The sequence below is a fragment of the Diadema antillarum genome, unplaced genomic scaffold, assembly GCF_040938485.1.
Source record: "Diadema antillarum isolate AM-2024a unplaced genomic scaffold, OU_Dant_1.0 scf00000054, whole genome shotgun sequence".
Classification (NCBI taxonomy): domain Eukaryota; kingdom Metazoa; phylum Echinodermata; class Echinoidea; order Diadematoida; family Diadematidae; genus Diadema; species Diadema antillarum.
The window spans coordinates 1,053,457-1,069,691 of record NW_027270943.1 but is presented as its reverse complement, the minus strand read 5'-3'; the positions used below and the strand labels follow the sequence as shown (position 1 = coordinate 1,069,691).

Below are 16,235 nucleotides of genomic sequence, written 5' to 3'. Positions count from 1 at the left end.
TATATATAATATATAAACACAAAGATGGAGGGGTGCATGTAGAGCCCACTAATGTCATAACGACCACTAATGTCATAGACACGTCGACCACAATATAATGTCAAAATCGGATTATCCACAAAAGTTAATGTCATAACACGTCGACCACAAATGTCAAAATTTTCATTTTTACTGCAAATGTCATGACAGGTCAACCACATTTAGTGTCAAATTTTCCAAATTTACCGTTGCAAAATCTTGTTGATCAAACTATTCTCTCATTGTTTGGCAATTGACCCCAAATTTGGCACGTGAGACCGCTATTAAAGGCAGATATTCAAGAGAACTTATTCGTTAGTATCACATGTGTTGCCATGGCAACGGCATATTTTCATTAAAAATTGTGGATCGAACTACTAGTACTCTGTCATTTTTTGAGCAAATGACCCCAAATGTGGCATGTGTGACCGCTATCAAATGAATATGTGAAAGACATCTTTTTCGTTAGTATTCGATAATGCGTTGCTATGGCAAAGGCAATTAAAAAAAAAAATCTTACAAAATGTTGTGGATCGAACTGCAGTGTACTCTCTCATTTTTTGAACACTTGACCCCAAATTTAGCATGTGTGACCGCCATCAAAGTTAGATGTGCGGAACACCTTTTATCATTATTATTATCATTATAACATTAATGCGTTGCCATGGCAAGAGCATATTCTCAGTAAAAAAAAAAAACTTTGGGATCTAACTTCTCTCTCATTTTTTGAGCAATTAACCCAAAATTTGGCATGTGTGACGGCTATCAAATAAAGATGTGCAAGACGCCTTTTTGTTAGCATTGCAAATTTGTTTTAAAAAACTACAAAATGTTGTATCATTTGCACTTAAGGAAATATATTTGATTTCCAGCTTCTATTTTGGCGGTTATCTTGAACATTGCAAAACCCTGAAAGATCTTGCATTATTCAGATTCGGATAGCCATCACTTCTTATATAATTTCAATTTCCATCATTCATGCGGTGCCTTTAATTACGGATCACGTACCGCAATACGAAACCAACGACCTTTCGACTCTGGCAGATTTGCCTCTATATAGAAGGAAACAAAATAAAGTGCGGGACCCTGTGTGTGTGTGTGTGTGTGTGTGTGTGTGTGTGTGTGTGTGTGTAAGAGAGAGGGGAGAAAAGAGAGACATGAGAGAACAGATTGTTATGGAAAGTATATATTGCCTATTGAGAGTTCGACACAATGATAATCTCTCATTCAACTAAAGGTTGTTAGCTCATGTACATCTTCATACAGTTATATAGTATTAGTACATTGTATAAGATATAAACCACTTGTACAATGCGTGTAACTTCAATTTCAGTTTCAGTTTCAGTAACTTTTATTTCTCCACTTGTACATAACGGAAAATAAGTATAACAATATCAAACATATTTTTTCACAAGCCATGAAAATATAAACAAGATTAACAAGTATATTATCGTGTGAAATAATGCATGATTTTCATTATACTGATCTTTAAGTGTACAGGTGGGGGAGATAGTCAGTTACCAATAAGCAAATCGCATGACTTGGACAAGAGCCTCTGAACATAATATGCCTTGTAACATTTTTATTTTAACTAGAAGAACGGAATACACACACGTAGAACAAATAACGTAAATCTCAAAGTATTTTAAATGTCATTTGACCTGAAAGGACGACACAAGTTGGAATGTATAAAGACGAAAAAACAAACAAACAAACACCAAGAATGAGGGATCCGGATATAGGAAGAGTTGTTTTTGTCCTACGCATTCACTGTAAAATATGCCACTGCTTGCATTTCAAGAACAATATCATAATGTATTCAAATTCATGAAATTCTTCCGTCGAAGTGTTTCCATTGCAACTGATTGATAAATTACCCTACATTGACTTAAAATTATTCACGTCGATCTAGATAGGGTAATTTGTCAATCAGTTCTAATATTATATATCCCAGAAAACAGTACCGAACAAATAGCATTTGATCAACGGCATACAGCTTGAAGAAGCAGTCGCATCATACGGTAGTCACATAACAAGATGAACGGGTGTTTGCAAGTGGATACAACAATGTAAGACCCACTATATGAAAGATGTCCTAACGATTGGTAATCGATCACGTGATATGTATTATATATATATATACGTAGGCCTATAGGCATACAAATCGAGTACATTTACTTTTGTTCATTGTGACTCTGCATGTGCACAGAAAATGCTAGCAAACCGTGAATGTTTCAATGTAATAAAATCGGACATGAAAATAATAGGAAAAATCATTGGAATCTACTAAACTCTATATATTACAAAGTATAGTACTTATTTTGGCCAGTACCATCGGAATATACATGACACGCCATTTTTGGCATGCAATCATTACATCTCAATGACAGAGTCCTACGTTTCATCATCAACAAGTATTTCAGATCACCAAGATGGCGTGTAATTCAACCTATGAGATTGAAACATGCAATCTGTTTCTGTTTACCTCCTCATAAGAAAATGCCTCTCCAAAGGGCTTTATCTCATTGGAGGAGTCGTTTCACGACTTGAAAGACTACAAAGAAACAAAAAACAAAAACCCCAAACAGGGTTACCGTTACAACTCTTTCGCACGGAAGTCGAGAGAACGTCGCACGTCGCCGAGACTTCTCTGCATTGTTGCCGGGTAAGTCGCCATGAGCCTTCGCATGCATGGTCTGAAAACATACGCAGATAAAATAATTTGTCCCTGCAACATGGCCGCAACTGATAGAGACGTCTCCGAGACCTGTCGGAGACTAGAGAAAGTCTCCAGGAAAGAAAATAACAAATTAGATGTTCGATTCTCCCGCAACTCTCCGAAGACTCTGCTAGTCTCCAGTATAGACGCCTCCACAACCAGTAAGATTCGAGTTGCCGCCAGGTTATCAGCTATAGTCTCCATGCCAACGAGATACCCATGTCAGGTATACAGTCTATGTTACTTTTTTATCATTTAATAACGGACACAAATTATGTTGTGGTTTGAGCACATCACTATAATACCTTACACTATTTACATGCGTCTTATAGTCATGGTTCAGACTCTTTAAAACTTCAAAACAAAGAACGTTCCATAAACCAGCTAGGCCTATATCTTCTTCATAAGAAAGAATAATCATCCCTTCTCGAATTACTCAATGTTAACCAGTACAACATGAAAGTATGGAATGTGACTTTAAGTTCTAAAAATGGCACCTGCCTAGATCGGAGCTGAACGAATAATTCTTTCTTTTCCTTTTTAATCACATAACGCAAATGCAAAATATCGTATTTGCAAAACTGCGGAACAATTAGTTTCAACGCATCATAGTATGCATATTAAAGCACGAACAGTGTTCATCCGCCCTCTGTGAGAATTCAAAACCTCCACCGACTCCGCACAAAGCACAACATCAATCAGGGGCCCGTTTCATACAACTTGTTATCAGTGGCAAATGCCACATTTCTATGACAAATTTGCTCTCAACCAAATAGATGCAAGGATTTCAGTAGCTTGTCACATCTATGACAACTTGTCACTGATGACAAGTTTTATGAAACGGGCCCTAGGTTTCCCCGAAGACAACGGGAATATTCCTCTCTAAGGAAAGGTTAATAAAAAAAAATACTATCTCCAGCAAAAATAGCTTTGAAGGTTCCTATAGATATCGTGATTATAAGGCGAGTTAATATTTTGTAATATTTACTGAAAATGCTCTTATTAATTCACAATCAATCATTATTCGTCGGCAAACGTAAGCACACACTATACCCTACACATAAAAACGAATGCTAATGTCAGCAGCAAATTAAAATTTTTTCCATCGAAATTGTCACATGGAGAAGAACCGCATTCCCTAAGATAATGACTTAGCTACAAAAAAAATAGAACAACCTCTTTATAAGATGAGAGAACATGCGGCAAATCTGACAAAGAAATCAAAATGGTAGGATTTTATGAATATACATATCAGAACGAAAAATTACAGTGCCATGCATTGTCTACAAACAAAATCACTTCCCATTTAAGAAAACAGCTGAGCTCCACGAAAAAAAAATCCTCACATTTTGCATTTGAGCAGTCTCAGCAATTCATGAAATCATTATTTTGACGGAAAATCGATATCAATACATTGTACCAACCACTTTACTCAGCAGAATTTCAAGTATAAAGTATATCCAAATTTGTAATGAGATGTTATAAATGGCATCTTGTCAGCAATAGAAGAGTTGTTGGAATGGGGATCAAAATAGCACTCCGCTTCAAACAGTTCTTACTGATTGCTCAAATAGCTCTCATTATTTTCCGTATATGATCGTACGTTCTTTATCTCATTTCGTAGGCCATGATGCGGTGATTGGCTCCGTCAACGACATAAGCCACTGTGTTCAGCTGTCCCGCCTGTGTGACGGTCAAACCTCTCACGTAGTTGAAGCCTTCCCAAAGTTGCCCAAGAACTCTCCGGTGGGACTGTACACAAGAACTGTCTCCACGCTGATACCTCGCATGAAGCCGTTACGGACGGTGACATAGATGTTGTCGTGGTGATCGACGGCTAAACCTCTGCAGTCCCACGACTTCCCGTTGTGCTTGACGTCGATGATCCGCAGTGCCTTGTTGTTATGCGTATTCCAGACCTGGATCCGGTGGTTCTTAAATTCTGCCACAACCAGGTGTTGTTGCGAATTCATTGCGATAAACCAAGGCGTATTCATCTGTCCGAGCGCTGATCCCAGGCCGCCTAAGATTTCAGTACAATGGCGCTGCTGATTAAAGACAAAGATGCAGTGTTTGAAGCAATCGGAAACGTACACGTCTCCATTTCGGGCTACTGCGATACCACAGGGCTGGTGGAGAGTCTCTTGTCCAAACACCTGGGTGGGGACAAAATTGCTGAATTCCACAACGCAGTGATTAGCGAGATCCGTCACAACAAAAGTCTTTCCTGTCCAAGCAATGCCATAAGGGTCAAACTTACCCGAGCCCTGCATTAACTTTTGCGGAGAGGTGAATTTATTGACTGGTCGAAAGTTGGAATCGAACACTTGAACCTGGTTTGAATCCTTGTCGGTTACGACGAAGATGTTTTCGTGCTTAATAACGTCATGAGGATTGTGCATACGCGGCTTAAAGGTTTTGACCAAATTCCCCCGTACCCAGACCAGGACCGAGACGGGACTGTGCTTTACGTCACTGCCACAGACTTTGACGTGGATCTTGTGGTGCCCGATGTCTTTCAAAGACACCCTCGTGACGCATATTCCGCTGGCAGACAGCTGGTTGGGAACCACAAGATTGGCTGTCTGACCACCCGGTGTCTCCATCACTAGATCCAATGTGGACAGAGCTTGTGGCTGTACAATAGGGTTTCCATGGCTCCCACGCAGGGTGATGCTGATCTCAAGCATTGACCCAACTGGCAGTTTGGTCCTCGACACACCCACTGTCGTCTTCTGGACGTCTGGAACAGATGGAGCTCCGGGGTATGACATTTTCGTCTGCAAAAGTCCAACATGATAATAATAGAGTATTGTGAATCTTGTAATCACATCATTTACGCCGAACACATAAACTGCGCAGTTCTAAAGCTTCACAATATTCAAAGTGTTGCAGTGACCTGCCATAAAGTGTTATGAAAAAAAAGAGATTACAGATTTATAGTTATTGCACAGAAATTAGCATTATGTCTTGAACTATCTATTGCTCTACAGTGCGTATTAAAAAAAAAGGTAATCCAACTTTGGAGGGCTACCATTTCTGAATTGTCAGCTATGGAGAGCTCAATGTTGGTTGTGAGGAAAGAGGAACTCTTCCTCTTTCCATTGATACCTAATTATGTTTACAAATGTCATGCATGACTGATCACATGAACTATAAAGACAACAATGACAAATTGCCCTTTTTCCAAGTTTGAGTGTCACATGAAGGAACAATGCATATCTCATTGAAGGGATGAGATTTGTCAGTGAAATTGTCATTAACAAACAGGCCAGCCTGTACGAATGCGCGTTTGTGTTTAGGTTTGTATTCAGGGTTTCTTCTAACATTTTATAGTCCGTATTAAACCAGCAACATGGCCACCTGTCCAATAACCTGCATTATTATCCATACAGAGGATTTTTAGAGCCCAAATGCAGTGTATAAGTGTTCTTTTGTCGACACACTTAATAACCTCCGACCCACTTAGAAAGTTTGTTGAACTCGACCAATAATTTTTTGCCGAGGTGACCAATATCTAAAATATTGGACGGCAAGAGGGGGATTCCCCGAAGTTTTTAGAAACTGCACCGTGATTGGTTCAGATATACGAGATGACCCGAAATATGAAGTGAAAACGTCTGTGATTGGTCAATCACGAATTAACTAAGATATCGGGGTTTTTTTTCTAAAATTTTGTGTTGGTAAATAAAAATATTCTTTGCTAAAATCCTCTGTAGGATGATAATGATGACATTGGATGTCCTATTTTCGGTTAATACAAGGAAATATTGGACTCGCTAAGCAAAATATTGGACTCGTCTTCGACTCGTCCAATATTTGTGCACAGCTCGCCCAATATTTCCTTGTATCAACCTCAAGGCCATCCAATATTATATAAATAGTCACTCCCACAAGGCCAACCAATAGAGTCCATTTTCTCTGTTCATATTCCACGCATGACTCATAGCGACAAACCATGTTTTGAGAATTAAGGGAGAAAACGAATAATGGGTTAACCTTTTTGGGAGTGACCAAGTATAATCAACAACATGGCCATGTTGAAGGGTATGGACCATAAAAGGTTCAGAGAAACCATACACACAAACATGCCGTCATTCGTACAGGCTGACATGTTAATCTGACCAATTTCATTAACAGATGTCATTCATCCAGTGAGACGTTCATTGTTCCTTCATGACGTGACACTCAAACTTGGAAAAAGGGCAATTTGTCATTGTTGCCTTTACAGTTCATGTGATCAGTCATGCATGACATCTGTAAACATAATTAGGCATCAATGGAAAGAGGAAGAGCTCTTCTTTCCTCACAACTAAAATTGAGCTCTCCATAGCTGACAATTAAGAAATGGCAGCCGTCCAAAATTTGATTACCTTTTTTTGATACGCACTGGTACTGTAGATATCTTGAATATTTGCAATTCTGAAACAGTTTCAATCCTGTGAACACACATTTATCATGAAATAATTCTTTGTAAAAAGTTATTTTGACTTCGACTTCTGAAAATTCTATGAATAGCTCTTCAACGTTTAAGCACATTTTTAAGTTTTCCAAATTCGTTTGATATCTATTTTTTAACGTATATAAAAAAAAAAAATGGAAAAAGGGTCGGGGACGGCGTACGGAGTTGGGATTTCAAATTATTGCCCAAAAACTCAATTACTATAACTTGATCGTTTATGAAAGACCCGAATGCATTTATATGCTCTAACCAAAGAGGTTCACGAGATGGAGTAACAGCAGTGTTAATTCCTTTGATCCCATGTTTGATGCCGCCACTATGAAATACACATGTACTTGAAGTATGTGCTAAACTGGAGCTGACTTACAGATAGGAAGACAGTTGTTTCATGAATGTGGCATTGCATCATAAACAGTTAATCTCAATGGAAGATATGTCTTTATGATGGTGATTACTTTTCGCTGTCCCTTCTTATGAAACATGAACGGTATATAAAGGTACAGGCACAGGGATGTGCGAATAAAAATTCCAAAAAAATTGATGAACTAAGAATTAGAATTACCCGACTTTACATGTTTTTACACTAATCTAACATACGATTGAATAAAGAACTACACTAATGAATATTGTACCATATCAGTTTCATATGTCGGAAGTGATCGGAAAGATGATAAAATTAGCTTTCCAGTACGGGTGCAGTTCAAATATTTTTACAACGTACGGCTCAGATTTACGCTTTTTGACATAATCCTGAACAGGAGTTACTTTCTTTTTCATATGCCTTATCATTAGCTGAAATTTAATTCCTTTAATACAAAAACAAACAAAATATAGCCAATTATGTCAGCGTTTTAAAGGAAACATCTCTTTGCTCGGAAAGACGGCGGCATCGAACCCCGATCATCAAAGTCACAAATGCACCTGTGGAATTCTTTTGTACATCCCCCCCCCCAAAAAAAAAACAATAACAACTGACAGCTGTTTGAATGTTTACAGATAGTTGGAACTCCATTTCTGAAACCTCCTTGCTCTTACGAGATTGCTATCCAAGGATGATCTTACACGTATGAGCCTCCTTACCTTATAATCCTCTCCATGGGCGTCACCAGGGGGGGTGCGCTGGGTGCGAACGCACCCCCCTTCAGAACCTTAAAAAAAAAACCAAACAAACAAACACGCTTCAGTCTGCGAGCGACCTCAACGCCGGACGCTAAATAATTGTTCTTTTTTTTATTTTTCTTGTTATTCTTTTTTTATTTTGCACCAGGAGGAAAAAAACAAAAAATAAAATAAAACAAAAACAAAGCAAAAACAAAAACAAAAAACAAAAACAATCGCACCCCGGCTCTGGCAGCACTGATGCTATACATACATCACGTGTTTACTATCTATCGCCCGTACTGTATACGTGAGGTATATTTCATTCATTGTGCAACGGATTATCAATTCAGAAAATGCAAAAGCTCCGTTGCATAGGAGGGAGATACCCCGCCCACACCCTCCCCCATTATAGGTCTCCAATCAGTGGCGTAACTGGGGGGGGGGGGGGGGGGGGGGGGGGGGGCACGTGCCCCCCCCCCCCCCATCCGCTGGTTTTAAAAAAAATCAAAATGGTTTTTCAAGGGTTGGTAAACTGCTTTTGAAATTGACATGAAAGGGTGAGCAAGAAATTATTTTTTTTCTCTAAGATTTCTTTTAACCATAATTAAAGAGGCATCAATAGTGTATAACATTGTTCAAAAAGCCCGGAGCCGATAAAAGATTGTGATTCAGCGTGATTCCTGGTTGGCATTCTGAATGATAAGCAGGATGGAGCAGTGTACTCAGAACATCCGAACGGCAAAGAGTCGCTGCAATGTTGCGCAATGTGATGTAGAATGTACACCTCTGTACACTTCCTTATATCAAAGCTAGATCATTGAGTGTTGCTTTACATACTATAGTCTATATTAAAATGCCTTGCATTGCCAATAATAAGACTTGACTTGTGCTATTTCCCAACTTTTCCATGTATAAAACACACATACACACATACAAACAAAAACAATTAGGGGATGCTCTAAAGTGCAGATTTTGCACATCCTTCCCCCGCTTGGTCACTTCGACGCCCCCTCGCTGGTCATACATCCCCCAATCATGAACATGAACCGACATCCTTGACTACCAGTGGCGCACCGGCCCCCCCCCCTTAATTTCCAAAGCAAAAAAAAAAAAAAAAAAGCATAGCTACAAACGGCAGTTTTTGGACTGTAAAATGTCAAAATTTTGACGTATTTAATCGCTATGCCATTCTCTTGATGTTGCTGCCAGTATTAAATTGCCAGCAGTTGCACCCGGTGCGCCCCCCCCCCCCTCCTTAATTTCCAAAGCGAAAAGGAAAAGCTACAAACGGCAGTTTTTAGACTGTAAGATGTCAAAATTTTCAAGCTCGCTCGCATTTTAATCAATTCAATTCAATTCAATTCAATTCAATTCAATTCAATTCACTTTCTTTGGTAACATAGAATAAGGTTGCATAATCAAAATAAAGTAAACCGAGAAAACATAATTGTGGAACCTTGGGGTAACAAAAACGTTGTAAGGAAAATTGATTGACTGAAGTGATACAGACGATATAATCGTTATGCCATTCTCCTGATGTTGCTGCCAGTAATTGCCAGCAGTAACGTTGCACCCGGTGCGCCCCCCTTAATTTCGAAAACGAAAAATATAGCTACAAACGGCAGTTTTTTGACTATGTCAAAATTTTCAAGCTCACTCGTTCCGCTTGCTCGCATTTAATTGTTATGCCATTCTCCTGATGTTACTGCCAGTAATTGCCAGCAGCTGCGCCCGGTGCGCCCCCCCCCCCCCCCTTCAATTTCCAAAGCGAAGAAATATAGCTACAAACGGTAATTTTTTGACTGTAAAATGTCAAATTTTTCAAGGTCGCTCGCATTTAATCGCTTTGCCATTCTCCTGATGTTACTGCCAGTAATTGCCAGCAGTTGCGCCCGGTGCGCGGTCCCCCCCCCCCCCCTTAATTTTCAAAGCGAAAAGATGTAGCTAAAAACGACATTTTTTTAAAACTGTAAAATGCCAAAAATTTTGAGCTCGTTCACTTCGCTCGCTCGCATTTAATCGTTGTGCTATTCTCCTGACGTTGCTGCCACTAATTGCCAGCAGTTGCGCCCGGTGCGCCACCCCTCCTTAATTTACAAAGCGAAAAGGAATAGCTACAAACGGCAGTTTTTAGACTGTAAAATGTCAAAATTTTCAAGCTCGCTCGCATTTTAATCAATTCAATTCAAACTTTATTTCATTTTTCGAAAAGAACATAAACATTTCACTTTCTTTGGTAACATAGAATAAGGTTGCATAATCAAAACAAAGTAAATCGAGAAAACATGATTGTGGAACCTTGGGGTAACAAAAACGTTGTAAGGAAAATTGATTGACTGAAGTGATACAGACGATATAATCGTTATGCCATTCTCCTGATGTTGCTGCCAGTAATTGCCAACAGTTGTGCCCGGTGCGCCACCCCCCCCCCCCTCTTAATTTCGAAAACGAAAAAATATAGCTACAAACGGCAGTTTTTTGACTGTGTCAAAATTTTCAAGCTCACTCGTTCTGCTCGCTCGCATTTTTATTTTAATTGTTATGCCATTCTCCTGATGTTACTGCCAGTAATTGCCAGCAGTTGCGCCCTGTGCGCCCCCCTTAATTTCCAAAGCGAAGAAATATAGCAACAAAGGGAAGTTTTTTTGACTGTAAAATGTCAAAATTTTCAAGGTCGCTCGCTCCGCTCGCTCGCATTTAATCGTTATCCCATTCTCCTGATGTTGTTACCAGTAATTGCCAGCAGTTGCGCCCGGTGCGCCCTGCTTAATTTCAAAATCGAAAAAATGTAGCTACAAACGGTAATTTTTCGACTGTAAAATGTCAACATTTTCAAGCTCGCTCGCATTTAATCGCTTTGCCATTTTCCTGATGCTACTGCCAGTTATTGCCAGCAGTTGCGCCCGGTGCGCGCCCACCCCCCCCCCCCCTTAATTTTCAAAGCGAAAAGATGTAGTAAAAACCGACATTTTTTTTTAACTGTAAAATGCCAAAATTTTCGAGCTCGCTCGCTCGCATTTAATCCTTGTGCCATTGTCCTGACGTTGCTGCCAGTAATTGCCAGCAGTTGCGCCCGGCGCGCCACCCCCCACCCCTTTAATCCCCAAAGCGAAAAGATAGAGCTAAAAACGGCAGTTTTTGGACTGTAAAATGTCAAAATTTTCAAGCTCTCTCGCTCCGCTCGCTCGCATTTACTCATGCCATTATCCTCATGTTGCTGCCAGTAATTGCCAGCAGTTGCGCCCGGTGGGCCCCCCTTCATTTCCAAAGCGAAAAAATATAGTTACAAACCGCAGTTTGGGATTGTAAGATATCAAAATTTTCAAGTTCGCTCGCTCCGCTCGCTCGCATGTAATAATATTGTTATGCAATTCTCCTTTTTTTTCTTTTTACAAAAAGTCCCTCCGTGGGAGGGGTATCCCCCTCCTACACCCTCTCCCGCTCGGTTGCTTCGCTCCCTCGCCGAGGATCTCACACCGTCACAATAATGTACCCCCGTAATAGTCCTTCATAGTATTTCTATTTTTACTATGCTCTGTAAACGCGACTTTTACACTCTTGTTTTTACAAAAAGTTCCTACCGTGGGAGGGGGTATCCCCCTCCCACACCCTCCGCACTGAAGGAGCGGAATGGATCATCGCCGAGGATCTCACACCGTCACATAAATGTACCCCCGTATAGTCCTTCATAGCGAAAGATTCGTGTATGTATACAGTCACATGTATAAAATATGTACAATATGTGTAAATGTACATGATGACGCAGGAGCCAATAATTCAAATAAAAAAAAAAACCTCACAGTTTACATTTACTGTCAAAACGCACCCCCCTTGAAAAAAAGCTGGTGACGCCCCTTGAGTCTCCACGAGGACAATACACTATTATAGCGTCTAAATGTCGAAAAGAAGATTTAAAACTTAAGGCCCTGTCACACCTTTCCAGGCAAGCCTTGCGTGTGATTTGTGGAGAGCATTTTTTTTTTTTTTGCTATCCGGAGGTCCCCACAAATGGCCCGCATATGACAGTACCTAGAACGTATCTCGCCCGTAGTCGCCCGGAGGTGCGCACGCAAATCATATTTACCCGCAGTCATGATTGGGCCCTGTCACACCTTTCCGGGCAAGCTAAAGCACATTAAACAAAGGTCAATCCCTTCTAGGAATATGTGCAAAAGTGTAAATCAGAGCTGTACCCTCCTGGAAAAGCCGGTTTTATCACTATTCCACTTAATTCCGCCAAATGAAACTGATGTAGAGTAATCTTCAAGTATAATTCTTTATCAATAGATATCAGATTAGTAACCGGGCACTACCAGATTAGTAGTTTAAATGCTCATTTCATAGTTGTTGTTGTTGGTTGTTTTTTTTTTTTGCAATTTCTATTCGCGCATCCCCATGTCTTTACCATTATATATCACCTATCGTTAAAGTAGGGATGACGAAAAGTAATTACCATCACAAAGAAATACCTTCCTTAGAAAGTTTTCACATCAGCCCGATGTTTCGAAATAGCGCGCTATTTTTCTGACTTGGGACATTAGGCGTTTTCACATCAGCCCGATGTTTCGAAATAGCGCGCTATTTTCTGACTTGGGAAATTGGAAAATATCTCGAGCTTGGAAGTTTATCGGGCTGATGTGAAAACGCCTATTAGGCGTTTTCACATCATGTTTCGAAATAGCGCGCTATTTTGTTGACTATTTTCTGCGAAAAATATCTCGAGCTTGGATTTTTATCGGGCTGATGTGAAAACGCCTATTAAAAAATATCTCGAGCTTGGATTTTTATCGGGCTGATGTGAAAACGCCTAATGAGACATGAGTCAATTGTTTTCCTATGTTAGCAGCAGATCCAGTTTGCCACATGCCCTTGAAGTCACTCATGTCTCATTGTATAATCACCAGTCACTTTCTACGGAAGATATGCCTTTGTGATGGTAATTACTTTTCGCCATCCTTACTTATAAAAGATAGTGATATCATATAATGGTAAAAGATACTGGGATGCGCGAATAGAAATTGGTCTAAGATGGTGAAATAAGAGTGAAAATAACTCAACTGGGTATGCCCGGGCAAAAATCTGATAATCTATTAATAAAGAATATTATTATACTTGAAGATTATTCGATATCAATTTTATTTGGTGGAATTAAGTGGAAAAGTTATAAAACCAGCTTTCCAGAGGGTACAGTTTTAAACACTTTCACATGATACAGCTCTGATTTACACTTTTGCACATAATCTGGATGGGATTGACCTTTGTTTAATGTGCTTTATCATTAAGATAGATTTCGTTTCATGTAATAGATAAACAAGCAAAATAAAGTCAATATTAATTCAACGTTCGAAATGAATCTTCAGATTGCTCAGCAAGACGGCGTCATCAAACCCCGTCACCAAAGGCACAGATGCACCTGTGGAATTATTTTGTACATCAATAGAAAGGTGACAACAGATTGAATAATTACAGCCAGTTGGAGCTCCATCTCTTAAACCTCTTTGGAAACAGAAACATGGTTTATAAAATATGCAAATGCACGCGCGCGTTGACATCTTCACGGCCTGTAATTTCGCCTGAATAAGATGTTTATTTTGCAGCAATTAGAACAATATATGACATGTGAACGACTCGATTTCGCTTACCGGATTACGTGACATGCACCTATACAGATTTCACTGAAGATTGTGCTCGACTCCTCTGCTCAGCTGCTAGTATAGCTCCTGTGTGACGCTGCAGTAGTTGTAAACGTCGTGTTGCAACGGAGTATCGCTCCGTGTCCGCTTATAGCTGCAGCGAGGAGCGGCGCATACTCGTCCACCTGCAATAGGAGTCTGTCGGCCCTCTAGAAAGGGGCGGGGCACATTTCCTCGGTATTGGTATTGATTGGACGACAGGGCATAATCATTATGCACTTGCACTCTACAATTAGAGCGTTTCCACTACACAGCTCACAAAGCACCATTATATAGTTTGTATTCTTTCGTATGATCTCCCCCCCCCCCCAGTATCACTTAACTCGTCCTATTCGTGCATATAGTGGACATTATATCATAGAGTATTATATAAAAGTACAATATAAACATAAACATATAAACATAGTATACATCGGATGTCGATCAGCCTACTCATTAAGGGCTCATTTGTGAACCAGTCATGTAATGTTACATATAGTACAGGTTTATGTACAAAATGTTTACCGAGTGTATTTAGTGCCATTGGAATAAGAATGAAACAGAAAATAACCATCCGAGTACATCTATACGAAATCAAAATACTTCTAAAAACATTGGTTAAAGTGACAAGTTTTGATATCATCTCGTTCATTATTGGACCAAGAGATAAGAATTGATTACAGAGTAGATGATTGAAATCTCTTAAGGTTTCTTCCCAAACGCAGCCAGCATTGCTGCAACTGATCACTGATCATAGGTTTGATGCTTTACGATCAAGGCCATTGAAGCATATTAATACTATTAGACACCAAAATGTTTGTCTAGCTGTGTATATCAAATTGAATTTGGAGATTTTCTCCCCCTTCGACACCAATGATTTAAAAGGAACGCGTCTCGGTAATTTAAGTTATAGAAACTTTTTTTTCTGTTGAGAAAGAGAATTGTCGCGAGATTGTAGCTTTTCATGACAAATAAAAATGAAAATGCAGTTTAGATAAATTCGGCTCTATATGACCTTTACTGATTTGTTTATCTTTGTTTTCATTTGGAAAATCATTTGGAAAACTGAAAATGAGAAATCACCATTAGTCACACACACAAACACACACACACATACACACACGCACACACGCGCGCGCACACACACACACACACACACACACACAATCAGAACAATTCATTTACGGGGTGATAATAGCGAAAAATCCGTCTGGCGAATTGTTTAATGTATGTCCGCGGATTATGAAAGCAAATCGGTTGAAACAAACATATCTCCATAATACAATTTTATTAGTGTACTATGTTTTCTTAAAGTGGGAGACAAGCAGATAGAGATAGAACATAATATAATAGTCATGTAGTCAAGCATGGCACGCAATTTACACAAAGGAATTTACGTCATGTCGGAATTTCCTTTGATGTTGCAAAATGAACTCTTAGTCTGTACTTCTTTTTTGTCATAATGACATTATACTTTCAGGCCTTTCTCTCATAAAGTAATCGACGATTATTGTACTCTACAATACTATTAAAAATGTGGTGTTGTTTGTTAGCCTTGCAGTTACAACCCTGGAACATGATGTACACGTTGTTATTGTTATAAACAGCAGATTTACAGCGAAAACAAGGAGCTACATTCTCCTAAAAATGTGGCTGTATGGGTGTGTCGGCTTAGTTAGACGGTTTTAGCATTTTCGACTACTTTCGACTGAAATTAGTTGGGTATAAAACATTTTGATTTCAAATAGTCCAAAGAAGACAAAACTGAATCAAAACCAAAGAAAAATAACAGGTCATATCTACACAAACACAGAGCAAAACAGAACGCACTATAACGGGGTCTGAATTATCACAAGACTTGTATTCATCTAGAATAACAGGCATCTATATCAGTAGACGAGACATCAAAGCCGACTAGATGGGGACGGAGATATTAATGTTTATTTAGATACCTAACACAGACTGGAACAATAAAATGTCTAATATTTCAGAAGGGAGACTGAGGGTCACGACTTGTCGCATTACTCGTCTCATGCGTTGCCATGCTGTGATAGGTTCTTATAATGTATTTCATGTTATTCTCTTGCTTTCACGCGTTCGGCTGAATATAGCTCTCTCGTCGCAATTCAAACATATAGGAACCCGAGAACTCTGCATGCTTCTACCACGTCACATACCACGTGAAAATGACAATAACTGAGTTTAAAGAGCACGATTATCGCTTTTTGTTTTTTAATCAAAGATACTAACGCACAGTTTACAT

The 16,235-nt window shown here is 39.4% G+C and overlaps 1 pseudogene; it reads right to left on the bottom strand.

The window, feature by feature from the left end:
* Nucleotides 1–4,345: 4,345 nt before the first annotated feature.
* Nucleotides 4,346–5,511, bottom strand: LOC139715729 (uncharacterized; annotated as a pseudogene).
* Between the last annotated feature and the right edge of the window lie 10,724 nt (nt 5,512–16,235).